The sequence below is a fragment of the Cryptotermes secundus genome, unplaced genomic scaffold (assembly GCF_002891405.2).
Source record: "Cryptotermes secundus unplaced genomic scaffold, Csec_1.0 scaffold273, whole genome shotgun sequence".
NCBI lineage: Eukaryota > Metazoa > Arthropoda > Insecta > Blattodea > Kalotermitidae > Cryptotermes > Cryptotermes secundus.
This window is the reverse complement of record NW_019744109.1, coordinates 388,071-402,158: the sequence shown is the minus strand read 5'-3', so window position 1 is coordinate 402,158 and position 14,088 is coordinate 388,071. Positions and strand designations below refer to the sequence as shown.

Below are 14,088 nucleotides of genomic sequence, written 5' to 3'. Positions count from 1 at the left end.
TCTAATGGGCTGCTAGCAAACTTTCACTTTTATGACCACTGTGACAAGATACATCTTCCTACTAGTCCGGTAGTCTCTTGTACATTGTCATTCAGTTCATTTTCACACAGCGACAGGTGCTGATGTAACATTGTGATGAACGTATAAAGGTTATAATTAAACATTAAATTATCAACTACGAGTTTTCTTGTATATGTACAGTAACTTTTAAAGGGCAGTGTCGCTTTCAAAAAATTCAGGTAGCAAAAAAAGAACTATTGAAAGTGAGCGCCGTGTATTTCAAGAAAAGTAGGACATCACTTATTTCTGTTGTGAACTAGAAGGTAAAATTACATGTTTGATTTGTGGGCAAAATGTAAGTGTTCCACTTTAGGTAATTATATTGAAATTATTCCTAAATAATAAATAGAATTAAATTTCCTTGTATCAGAATCTAATGTATATTTCTATTTTGAAGTGCGGCCCTGGACTATTATTTATAGGGTTGAGGTGGCCCTCTGTACAAGTTGAGTTTGACATGCCTGGTCTAGACAATCTTCTCAAAGATGGCGGTAAGGTTGTCAGCCCTACGCGCCGGCCACGCCTTACTCCCCAGGAAAATTATTTAATTAATTCCTGGTACTCATTTCTGTTAGAGGCTGAGTAAACCCCAGGATTAGATCAACTGAAAAAAATTCAGTGACCTCAACTAGACTTGAACCCGCGACCTTCCGGCCTGAAGCATATCTCCTCAACCACTACGCTACCGCGGCCCCAGATTTAATCATATATTTTGTTTTTCTTTCGTTTACTTCCAATCCTGTCTTCCCTGTTTTTTCTTCAATTTTCTTGTATACTCGATTATCTTTTCTCTGGACCTACCTATTATGACAATGTTATCCGCATAAAAGTAATTTGTGGTGACTGTATAATATGCTGAAGAGTTCTACCGTGGAATCTGTTGAAATAACGGACTACGCAGAGTTATTCTTCAGAAAATGGAACTGTTCATAACTACGACCCGAAGAACCTCAAATGCTCTACAGAATATGGCATTTTTAATGTTACAGTTCAGCCTGTGTGTGCAGTCAATGCGGTTCGAGACCGATTAAAAATAACATAATTCGTAAATGTGTATATTCCTAATAGGTTTAAACTCCCCCTTGTTTCTTAAGTTGAACAGTTAGTCCATTACACTGGAAGCCTGATTGGTGAGTGTTCATAGTGGAGGGCGCTCTGTAACTGCTCTTCGCCGTAAGAAAGAACTTCATTTCGTAGCTCAAGGATCGTTGAAAATTCATCGAATTTGAGAGTTATTTTATCGTAGACTCTTATATTCAGTCTTCGTGATTTTTTTAAAGTACAGAGTGAATTTGCAAGCGAGAAGTTGACGTTAGAGAGTGGTATCACAGCAATCCAAAGAGAGCACACCTCACTTGTTATTCTTGGTCGACTTTTCATTTCTTCTCACCCCACAGCAGTGCAACACAGGGTGTCAGATACGTAAATTTTGCCTTTAACAGAATGTTCAAATGAGAAACCAAGTGGCTTTTTTTTTTACAATTTTAGCTTATTCTAAAGAGACATCTCTTGAGTTAACAGTGTCACTGGTCGAAATATCCATTGGAAGTTTTTATACGTGAGAACTTCAAGTGTTGCATATGCATTATTACTCCCAATAAATTGCTCTTCGAATCTCGACAGTGGAACCAGCCCTACTGAGTATTTCGAGGCTTCCCTTTGCCCCTGTAATGTTGGGGGGGGGTAGTATCCTCAGGTAGGGAACAGCCTCTTGGTGATTCCTCATGAATCATGAAGTTATAATTTCCTGTCTGTTTCTGCAGTCTTATCAGTTCAGTTAGGGAATATCGTCGATTGTATTCGAACTGTCAGCTGTGGAAAAAGAAGAAATGACCACCCCACTTGCCCGGCGGTCACGGGTCAAACCAAACATCCATTAGTTATGATCCATGCTTCGCACTCTGAAAATGTCGGCCGTTACAGGGCGACGGCTGAATCTTGATGGGAATAATCGCGGAATCCGCCACTTTCATAGTTTGTTGGAAAATTTCTCAGATGACACAGCGTCGTTTAATATAACTACCCTGGAAAATGTTGAATAAATATTTTGTATCCTATGGTGTATAAGAGCGGGTTGCTGATCAGAATATTTGCACTTAAGATGAAGTAACAGGAAAAATTAAGGGAACATGTCCTCCGGGAGGGACTTTAAGCCGTGTATCCCGTGTCGTAGATTTACGGCACGTAAAAGAACCTCATGTCTCTAGGAGACCTGTGAGCTAAATTAAAGGCAATAATTTCCCGCCCAAGTAGTTTCCAATGCCTCTGGTAGATGGGGGAAGAATCAAGGTACCGAGTGCCGACCTCGTTGGCTCAACGGGGATGGTAGCACGCACCGTTAGCGGTAGGGTATGGCGACAGTAGAAATTAAAAGGGGGATGCACATTGGACCATTAACTGGTCTAAGTGCATGGGGAAACCCACCCCCTCTAATAATACGAATACGAACATGAATTTAGAAGACATTGCATGATGCGGAGCTTCATAATTTGTGTACTTACCTTTCACCGGATATAGATACGCTGAAGATGGCCCGGACGTATAGCATGCGTGGGAGAAATGAGGAGTGTATTGACCAACTGAGTCTGAAAACACGAATGGATGTGACTGCTTTGGGAGATTTAGGCGTGGCAAGGAGTAAGATGAAAAGTAAACACATTCGGAATTGCTGATTATTTGGAGTTTATTCGTCCAGTATTTTAAAAAAACCAACGTTTCGAAAACTAGATCTCTTTCCTTCTTCAGGTGAGGGGCTGGGTGACGCCTGATCTGTTGGATCCCTAAAGAGTTAACCTCGTTCACTGAAGGTAAGAGATCCAGTTTCCGAAACGTTGTGTTCTTTAGAAGACCGGAAGATAGATAAAGTCCAAGAACCCAGTAATTCTGAGCGTTGCACACCATCGTCAGACTACTCGAGAAGGTAATGTTGCCACTGGGCACCCACTGAGTGGGTGAAGATACAGCTGCACGATTCTTGACCTCGGTACTGGATGGAAGTGAGTGGTTAGCTTCACGCATCGGCCACTTTACCCCCCGTACCTATTGGATATGACGCTGGTGGGCCTCAGAGTCTGTCTGGATGCTGTGGGGAAGTGGAAGTTTTTTGCTCTTGCAGGGAATCGAACCGGGGCCGTTGCTATACAGACTGAGCTAACCCGACTCCCGCAGATGGCAGTATACTACTAAAATTGAACTTAAATTGGGTATGAGTGTGGATGCTGATTTTGTGTGTTTCAGAGTGATGAGTCGGGAATTTTTTTGACCGACTTGGGGGTTAATATATCTCAGTTTCTCAACATAGACTCAGTCATGTATTGAGGATTGCGAACATTGTGTAGCTAGACAGGGTCTAGATAATGGAATTCGGTGCTAACGGAAATTGCTCTTAGAGCTAGGTTAATAATTTGCTTCATTATTAATCTGTTAATTTATTCTCTTCTCTTTATAATGGTGGAAGTATTTTATGGAGAGCCCGCACCATAAATTCTTCCCGTCGCTAACTTGTTTCCTAATTACATGCTGACTAACTGGCCTCCAGATACCCGTGACAAATGTGATCTGAGAATTTCTGTATACGACTAATATAATGCGTTCTTTAGAACACAGTTTGAGTCTAGTTCGTTGCAAAATAGGCAATAGTGTTACTGAATCGAAAAACCTTTAGTTCCTGTGGTATTTAGAAATCAATTTAAATTATTATCGCATTAATATGGTGCAGTAGGCATATGTGCAGAAAGCCCTGTCAGTAACCATACCGCGCCGTGTGTTTCTGTCACAGCCTCATGGAACGCACGGTATTATCGAAAAAATATCCTTTATGTAACGAGTCATATTACAACTCTAAAAAGCAGGCGCTATAGAATTTCTAACCAGTTTATAAATATTAATAAGCTAATTAAATGTAGCCGGTAACGGTAGCCGAGAGGTCTGAGGCATGTACTGTCTTCACTCGGTCGGAAACCGAGATCGTGGGTTCGAATTCGACACAAGGCATGGATCTTTGGTATGTGTATGTGTTTATTCTGTGTTTATGTTGTCCTGTGTTTGTGTAGAGGCCTTGCGATGAGCTGATCACCCGTCTAAGGGGTCCTACCGTCTGTAAAAATGATCACCGAAACTGAGAGATCAGCCCTGTGCTCCAAAGTGGGGGCCAGAGGATATAACAATTTAATATATCTCTGAAAATGAAACGTGACAGCAAAATGCCACAAACTTATTCTTGTTTTGTATCAGTAAGTGGTTTCTAACCAGTGGAATGCGTCCCCTTTGGGGCTTGGGGCCGCGAAAAGAGAATGAAGTTTTAATATGACACACAGTTAAAATAATTCTTTTAACTGTATTCAATCACATCTTCCTTAAACGTCTGTTAGAATTAGTAGTCCAGATATTGAAATAGATTAAAAATCAACATCTGTCAGTATTATTCATCGCCAACTGAAAGGCGCCGGGCAGCGTTTTCGTTTTACAAATTTTAATTTTTACCCAGTGTTTTGATACAGTACTTATTACGAGAGCGTTGTCAATAAATAAGTAATACAAATAGGATTGCAGAGGGCTATATTGATGTTAATAAAATTTTGGGGTGTGGCATTAGGGTTTGGTGAAACCCAAAAATGGGGGCATCATGTCAGAAAAGGTTTGGGGTCCATGACCCTGTTTGGAACCATCACCGCAGACACTGTGCCAGTTTGAAATAACTACTGCTATGCAGACATGTTTTAATTTATATGGTTTACAAAATGTACATCAGTCGTACTCGATAAAACGGGGTTTATAGTGCCCATTAATATTCCCGGTGTCCAGTATTATTTAACTACTTGTTAAACGAACCGGCGGTGGGTTTTAGGACTGAAATACCATGTTCACTTTACTAAGTGACGTATTAGAGCCTACCAGACCGTAGGTGTGCTTTCTTATACACATGTTGGTATTTTCCCTCTTCCTTGTTTGTTTGCCCTAAGAGCTACACTGACAGGATAATTAAATAATACAGAGAGGTTTCAGAATATTTACTGTTTCCTTACAGGAATTTCCCATTACAGTGGCCTCGCGGTCTAAGGTATCAAGTGTCTTCGCTCAAACACTATAATCGTGGGTTCCAATCCCACTCAAGATATGGATGTCTTTGTGTGTGTTTATTCTGTGTTCGTGTTGTCCTATGTAGGTAACGGCCTTGCGACAGGCTAATCCCCCGTCCGAGGAATCCTATTGACTGTATAAGATCCATAGTTCCAGATTAATTCTGATGGGAAACGGGACAGAGGGGCTAATGCGAAAGGTCGAAGAAGAAGACATAAAAGTATTAAATAATGAAAGATTAAATTCTTGGTACATGTATCAGGTAATGGGAGAAACTTTGGCATGACTGGAAAGGTTCTAAAAATGTAAACCGGATTGTCTTGGGATAAGGCCCAGTGGCTCGCCTTCTCAGGAAATGGAGCGAACCTTTGGGATTCCTTAACAAGGAGTGGCTCAATCAGTGAAATTAACTCTCTTGTGCGACGTAGACAGGTCGTTAATTGTTCTCGACTCGTTAGCAAGTGACGCAGCAGTCTCTGAGTAACACGGAGCTCGTTTACTAAGATAATGTGGCCTTTCTGTTTCCTCATCTGTTGGCATGCTTTGATGTCCGCGAGACGTCCTCCTGTTCAGGCAATTTCAGTTACTCTTGACAGCTGTAAAGTGTTGTTGCATGAAAATAAGATTTATTTATTGATGGGCTACAGGTTTTAGTAAGCCTGTACGTTTGATTGATTTTTTGTGATAATTTTGTTGCACAACATTTCAGTGGCTTAATGTCGGCTTGGTTAAATGAAGTTATTAATACAATGATCTGCGGATGTGAGAAATATTGTTATTATTATTATTATTATTATTATTATTATTGTTATTGCTGTTATTTTAACTGCAAATGTGTTTTTACCCGTGGCAGTGGTACTACAATAAGACACAACACACAAAATAACACCACACTCAAACAAAACACAGCACACAAAAATACACAAACAAAAAGGGACACACTACACACAATGAATACAATGAAAATACACTTATATAAATTAATTATGTTATTATATTATATCATATATTATTGATGAATGTTTTCAAAATGTAGATGACGTCATGCACGAAGAGCCTCTGATCACCAAGGATCCTTCTTGAGAAGCTGATGGTTGTTCCACTGGTCAAAAATACAAAAAAGTAGCCGTAATATGAAACCGGAAGGCTCTCTACCGTGTTCACACAGTCCCGTTATTGGATCCTATACTTTACCAGATGAATCTAGTGCACACCGTCATGCCTTGTTTCTTTAAGATATATTTTAATATTACCCTCTTAGATGTGTGTGTCCCACATGTGACAGACCAGCAAGAATATATGTAAGCAAAACACTGATTGATGGCCGTGGCTTACCAGAAGTGTTAGTTCTGCAGCGCGTCCAAACTTGTTGCATGTTGATGCTCCGTGGCTTTTAGTCCGCAAGCGAACTATACCGAGCGAGCGACCTACGCTTGTCGGCGAAGTTAGTGCCAACTTTTGCGGATAGAGGGTATCTCGTGGTCAGCTCAACGGATCCCCACAGCCGGTAACCTCTGTTTTCTGTGCCGGAGCCGCTGCTTCTCCATTCAAGTAGCTCCTCAGTTATCCTCACGAAACTGAGTGGACCTCGTTCCAGACCCACTACTCAGAAAATCTAGTAGCTCGGAATCGAACCCGAGACCTCTGGATCTGTAGCCAGGAACTCTGACCACTAAACCACAGAGGCGGTCTTGTTCTGCTAACCCACTAAAATCTTCACAGACATGTTGTGTTAAAGTTATATGGTAAAGGTGGCTTGTAGCGATTCACGAAATACTTCCGCTAGCTAGTGGCAGGTCCCGGGGCCGGAGAATTCTCGTTTTCACGCATGCGTCAACATACCTTTACCTGATGCCACTCTAAGAATGATAACTCATTAGTTCTTGATCACAGAGAAGGAACCTCGTAGATGTGTACATGCCACAATATGTAGACACATAGGAGAGTGTAGATGTAGCTCCACTGTTGTTAATCTCGGTATTAGATAAAGACTCGTGGTTACGTGCACGTTTCTGCCGTTTTAGTCGCGGAGAAGCAGCCCCCTATACCATTACATAGGATGTTGCGTGGGCCCCATAGCCGATCTGGACGCATGGAGAGAAAGATCTTTTGCTCCTACCGGGGATCGAACACCGACTCCTTGGTCATCTACGTTAGGTACTATTCCGACTGAGCTACCCTGGCTCCTTATATTAACCCGTTGAATCCCAGTGGTTACTATATTGTAACGTGTTTGGAGTAGATACTTCCATCGTAACGCAATAACAGTGGGCCGTTGCGTAGGCATTGCAGAATCAACGAAGCAGCGTTTCACCGGAGATGAACAATGGATTACCGAACACGTGAGATCAAACCTTGGCGAGAGGTGTCCTCTACTGAGTCCGCAGAACACCTACATAAGCCGAGAGCTACAGACAGAATAAGAGCAAAATCTGGTCGCGAGTCCCAAGGGACTCGGACCCTAGAAAGACTGCGCTGGCAAGGGCCAGCAGCATATACAAAAAACAGACCCGTCCTCTCGTCAGAGAAGGCGCCCCACAGAAACAAGACCGGAACTGTCAAACGGTAATAATATCTGGTCATGAGCCCCAAATGGGGTCCGACACCAAGACTTACTGACTGACTGACCGTCAGTCGCAATGTGACTTTGACTTTGACAGAAAGAATACAGTTGGAACCTAGTCGCCATACGATACAGACAGAAGGCAGTTGAGATCCAGCCACGGTCAGGGACAGTTGAAAGATAGCCGCCGCAGAATACGGTTGAAGTGTTAGCAATTGTAAGGTGTGTAAGACTGAGTGTCCAATAAGGATTCGCTAAATCCGAGTTTCTTTAACACACTAGAACTCTGCATTTTGCCCACGGACTGTTTGTGTTTCGTATGGTTCTCACAATAAACAGCAAGTCTTTCCTCACACAGCATTAACTGGTGTGTCTTTGTAGAGACGTAAAGTGCTTCCTGTGAGGTACGAACTGAATTTTGTATATTATTCAGAAGAAATTCAGTCTTCGAGGATTAAAGTTATATAGACACTTAACAAGTGCTCTAAGTATCTACAGATATGCCCTTATGTAATTACTTAGTTGCAGAGATTTTAATTTTGTATGTGCTTCTCTTAAAGCGAGTTCATCTCAATAAAAAGAGGCATGCCGCACTCCTGTAATGTTAATGTTATGGTTCCATTTTGGTGGTGTGTTACTTCCTGCTGTGCCCCCCCCCTAGTTTCTTTATGTTTGTGTCGACGGGGGAGAAGCCTGGTATATGTATAACTGGAACATAAACACTGGGTGAACTAGTCGGAAACCGCGCATGTAACACGAGCATTAACAGCAGCGCTTCTAGCGGAGAAGAGGAGCGTCAGTCACATACGGGAAGCTGGCCCAAGTTAGCTACGTAGTTAGCGAACACGCTTTGGAGCTGAGTCATTTTTGAGAAGCCGCCTGTCGCTCAGCTACTCAAGTATTTATCAAAATTTTATGGAACCCTAAGGTTCATTACTGTGTTAAAAACCTTCCACTGGTCCCTGTCCTAAGCCAGATGAATCCAGTCCTATCCTACATCCTGTTTCTCTAACATCCATCCCACTAGTCCTGCCACCTACGTAAAGTGGATTAATTTTAGATTTTCTTTGGCCGGTTTGGACCAGTTCATACTGTCACGTGCCCAAGGTTCCATGACGAATAATAATGTCTGGTCACTAACATGTGACAATATCTACCATTAGCAATTAAAATGTAATAAAATTTTGAATTAATGCGAGGAACTGTGCCTCTTGTCTGTGTGGTCAGAGTGGGATGCAGCAAAATATGGTCGTGAGTCTCGCGGGGGCCCGGAACCAAGAATGACTGAGGAGTTCGCCGTATAGTCTGTTGAAAGTAAACCGAAGACCTCTGCTTGTTTCCTGCTTCATGATGTTTCCTTGCTTGGCTTACTCTACCCTGAAGATGAAGGCGATAGGTTCCGTTAAAACGTCAGTTGACTGTCAACGGATTATATACAAGAAGATATAGAACTCTTCATAACCACGGCTGTGGGAACATCCAAATCCTACAACAATGACAGTGCTGGCGAAGGCCAGTATCAGTTTATTCCACCCGACGACCGACTGACAGGATTTGTCTAATGATTGCGGTTATCTCTTTCTAGCGGACCCAACAGAGTCTGTGTCTCCTACAGATCCAGTTTCCGAAACGTCGTGTTCTTGAGAACACCGGACGGTGGACGAAGCCCAAAAGCCTAGTAATCTCGAGTAATTAATTACTGTTTGAATAATGAAAACCAAATCACAGTCATTTTGAACTGCGCGTATTCGAGGACCTTGTGACTGCGAGTTTAATTTGAAGCTCTTCAAATGTACAAAAGATTAAACTAACAGTTGGACGCTGTTTCGCGTCGGACAGTCGTATTAAGAATAGTTTTCGTTGATTGCGTCCGAGAGGTAATCGGTAATCGATCATGAAGTCATTACATTTTGCCATCTGTTAAATCCTCATTTATTTAACGTCACAGTTAGAAACTGTTTGAAGAGAAATTTCGAAACCTAAGCGTAGGAAACTACCAAAATCGTTGCTATGGCAGTTCAGCCTCATTAGCCAACCCCCCCCCCATACACATCCACATATTGCAGTGTAACAGAATGGGTTGCAGTATTCATACCGGCTCAGTGAGTACAGAATGAGAGGATGGGAGAGGCGACATAATGCATCGGACACACCATTGCTTCAGCAGATAATCAACTTCACTTCACAATTGCGCTGTAATTAAAACTATATGGAACACGTGTGTGATTCATTGTAATACAGTGGATGCATAAGGCAATCTGTAGACGTACAGATCTGTGCAGTGCAATGTTGTAATATGCAATTACCTTACATTTCACACTACAATTAATGCGAGTAATTGTAATGATTTGTGTGACTAAAATAGTGCACTGAATGGCGTGAAATTGATTTATTATGAAACGCGTATACGTGTAATTCCCGGTAACTTGCATTCATTCTGCTGAACGCGACAATCCCTTGCCAGTCTCAGAGGCTACGTTCATGAAAACAGCTGAGGTCTTCGGCGGAAATGGGTTTTCATGCAACCGCGGCCGCTGTTAACGCTCATCACGCCTGAAGTGTCACGTTCCTACACCAAACACAGTCAATATACAGAGCGGACCAAAGGCCTTTTTTTTTCCTTGGCACTACAGCCGCAGTTGGCCTAGGCCTACCTCTATGAATTTCTCCGTTCACTTCGGTTTTTCTAGATCTAACACATTCGGTAGGACCCCTTGGGCGGGTGTTCAGCTCGTCGCAAGGCCTCTACCTGTACAGAAACACAGAAAAACGCACACACAAACTAAACATCCATGCCCTGAGTGGGATTTGAACCCACGATCTCGGTTTTCAAGCGAGCAAGGGCAGTACATGCCTTAGACCGTTCGGGTACCGTGACCGGCCCAAAGGCCAGTTAACCTACAATATTCTGTTGTAAAAAGAATGGTGAAGTTGTCCACGTGCTTAAGTAATTAAGCACTATGCTATGAAGACGTATGGAGGAGTGGCTGTATAGATCCACGTTTTCTTGACCTCGGCACTAGCTGGAGGTGAGTGGTCAGCTTCACGCCCCGGCTTAAGAGCCCCCGGTACCCAGGAGGCTGGGTGGGCCCCAGAGCCGGTATGTACGACATGGAGAAGTGAAAATTCTTTCCCTTATCGGGACTGGAAATCCGACCCCTCGGTCGTCCAACCCGTAACCATTCGCTGTACCGACTACGCTATCCCGACGCTACTCTGTCGTATTAACCGGAATGTTCAGATGTATACCAGACAGTCAGTTTACAGAACGGCATCACAGCGCTGTGAGCTGTGAATTGAACGTGCAGGATCTCATATCGAAAAGTTATTTTTTTAATTCAGTAAGTAACGAAGAAATTTCTAACGTAACTTGGTGTAGATTTTACTAACCAGTTAAGTGACTTTTGGACCACCCTGTATGTATGTATGCCTTATATAAATGTGTGTGTAGGCCTGCTGTATATACACTGTGTGTCCAGACTCCTTTAGGACTCATTTTTTTTTTCATTTTGCCCTGCAATGCCATTTGTTGGCGAGTAGTGGCGTTGAGATTCTTAAGGTTTCAGCTGTGGCTGTCTATAATTTTCAAAGCGCAAGCATCGCTGCATCATGTGTTCTGACCTCGAATGTAACAGTACTGTTCTGAAGCTCGTCGGAAAATGGTGGTTGAACAGAGAGCCAACATCAAATTTTGTTTGAAGTTAGGCAAAACAGCCGGAGAAGCGTACGAAATGATGAAAAGTGTGTACGGTAGTGATTGTTTGAGTCGTTCGAAAATTTTTCGATGGTATGCTGTATTTCGTGACGGCAGGGAATCATTGAAGACGCTCCACGTGCATCAAAGCTGAGAACAAGTCGCACTGAATAAAATGTGAAAAAAGTGACCGAAATCCTTGCATCAGACAGATGTGTTTCTGCAGGACTCATCGAGAGCTTTTGGGAATACGAAAATGCACTGCGCATCAAATTTTGACCCAGGATTTGGGCAAACGGAAGGTCTGTGCGCGGTTTGTACCGCACGCGCTGTCAGGCGATGAAAAAATGCCAGAGTGGAACACTGCAAAGACATGTTACGGTCGGCCCAAAGTGATACAGAATTTACAAAATCGATTGTTACTGGTGACGAGACATGGTGTTTTCAATATGAGCCTCTCACAACGCGGCACAGTGCAGCGTGCAGCGTGGTTGGGCCCAACGAAACCGAAACCAAAGAAAGTGCGCATGCAAAAGAGTCGAGTAAAGACACTGCTAACCGTTTTTCTTCGATTCCAAAGGAATCATTCACAAGGAATTTCTGCCAGAAGGTTAAACAGTGATTTATGATTATTATCTCGGAGTCCTCAATCGTTTGTGGGCGAGAATTCTTCCAGTTCGACCTGAATATCGAGAGCAAGGTTCCTGGTCGCTCCTCCATGACAGTGCCCCACCCCAGAAGTTGAAGATCGTGCGGCGAGATTTTTTGGCCAGGAAAGGGATCACAGTCCTTGATCATCCTCCATATTAGCCAGATTTGGTTCCATCAGATTTCTGGTTGTTCCCAAAAATTAAGTTGGCGATGAAAGGAGACCGCCACGACACCATCCAGGACATCCAAAGGGAATGTACCGCAGTTTTAAATGGGATTCCACAAAAGGAGTACAGTGACCGTTTTCGAAAACTTTTAAATCGATTCCAGCTATGTATTGATTCAAAAGGAGACTATTTTGAATGAAAAGAATGAAATTTTGAAAAATAATTCACGTCTTGTATTTTTAATGAACACAGTCCTAACAGAACCTGGACACACTGTGTATGTCCATGCCTCCACAGCAAATCCTTAAGAAAATGTTATGATTCTGCATAAAAGATTAAATAATAAATAATTTACATCTAAAATATGGCAAAGTTGAAATATTTTGTAAGGACTGTTGAAATGTCAAGATTATATTCGCGAGGAAATTAAGAACAGATATTTTCTGGAAGTCCTTGCTACTGTTCAGTTCAGAATCCTTTTATGTTCTAGCTAAAAGTGTAAGACTTAAGATATACACAAATATAATAACGTTTTACATGGCTGAGACTTGGCTTCTCACCCTAAGGACATAACTTTGGAGTACTGTGTTTGAGAACAGCGGGCTAAGAAGTAGGTAGATTTGGACGTAACAGAGAGGACACTGCAGAATGAAGAGCTTTGTATTTTTAACTCTGCAGCTGACGGTGTTGTAGGCCCAGGGCTATCAAATTAAACTGATGATGGTTTGGGCGGTGTCGCGAGTTAAGGAAATGCGAAATATTTAAACATCGGTTGAAGAACCTGAAAGGACGAGTTCGTTTTGAAGAACCAGACATATAAATAAGGATATAATTAAAATCGATCTCTAAAGAAACACGACGCTAGAATATGGAATGAATTGAACTATCATATAATAAGTGTTCAGTGACCTGGTCTTGTTTACATAGTAATAAATATTCTGATTACAAAAAAAGAATGTGGATTTTCTTGACGAACATAACAGCTATCAGCGTGTCAAGAAGTACTGTGTTCCGTGGATACGTTTTTACTCGTATGTGATATTTGTAACAGTTTGAAATTCCTCGTGTTACTGATTCTTGTATTCTTGTTCCACAGGTAAGAATTAACTTCGCCCAGCAGTGCCGAGAAATCCGACCGGAAGTAAAGCTGTGTGGTGTAAGCACTTAATGAGTGGCCACATTTGCGGATGTGAGTGTGAGTACAGTTGCGGATAATACCAACGGACTTACAAATTCACTACCATTAGTTAGTTAGTTAGTTAGTTATTGGAGAGGGTGGGTTTCCCCATGCACTTAGACCAGTATTGGTCCATTGTGCTTCCCTCTATGATATTCTACCAGTCTCTATATCCTACCGATATTGGTGCGTACCATCAGTCCCGACCGAACCAGCGAGTTCGGCCTTCACTAGCTTGGCGGTATCTATAATGCTTCCCCCATCTATCAGAGGTGTTAGAGACTACTGTTGGGCGGGAAATGTCCCTGAATTTAGCTCAGTGACCTCCTTTGGAGATATGAGGTCTTTTACGTGCCGTAAAGCTACGACACGGGACCCACGGCTTAAAGTCCCTCCCGGAGGACTTGTTCCCTGAATTTTTCCGCCCTTAAAAATTCGACGACCTCCGCCGGGTTTGAACCCGCGTACCACGAGTCATGAGGTGGGAACGTTACCTCTAGACTAGGGAGGCCGCTAAGTCACTACCAATACGTCGACACAGTTTGTTGTCATTCGGTACAAATTCTGCTCGTGTACGAACGTGATGTGTCTGACATTCCAGATTCTAGCGCGCATTTTTGTGGTAGGTCTGATGGCTGACTCTGTTATCTTTCGTGAAATATAATAGTAAGTTGAGGCAAATTTGTCCCTGTCCTTA

At 42.5% G+C, this 14,088-nt stretch overlaps 1 protein-coding gene across 1 annotated transcript in view; it reads left to right on the top strand.

Moving 5' to 3' along the window:
* Positions 1-14,088, top strand: part of LOC111874433 (semaphorin-2A-like) — a gene marked incomplete at its 3' end in the record, with an annotated part of 403,691 nt that overhangs the window by 39,325 nt on the left and 350,278 nt on the right. The gene's annotated exons all lie outside the window — the stretch shown is intronic.